Here is a 297-nt window from a genome sequence, read left to right as displayed (position 1 = left end):
ATCCCATGAGAGTAAAGTTTTACTAAAGGTAATACAGAAATGGCTGCAAGGCTACATTGATAGAGAACTTACAGAGGTTCAAGCCAGATTCAGAAGATGACTTGGAATGAAGGATATCACTGCTGAAGTCCAATGGATCATGCCTGAAAGTAGAGAATACCAGAAATATGTTTACCTGTGCTTTATTGACTATGCAAAGGCTTTCCATTATGTGGATCATGACAAGCTATGGGCAAAATTGTTAAGTGTGAGTATTCAGGAACACTTAATTGGACTCATGAGTAATCTGTACATGGA

The sequence above is a fragment of the Chrysochloris asiatica genome, unplaced genomic scaffold (genome assembly GCF_000296735.1).
Source record: "Chrysochloris asiatica unplaced genomic scaffold, ChrAsi1.0 scaffold00605, whole genome shotgun sequence".
NCBI classification, from domain to species: Eukaryota; Metazoa; Chordata; class Mammalia; order Afrosoricida; family Chrysochloridae; genus Chrysochloris; species Chrysochloris asiatica.
The sequence above is the reverse complement of the archived record's forward strand: the minus strand, read 5'-3'. Positions refer to the sequence as shown.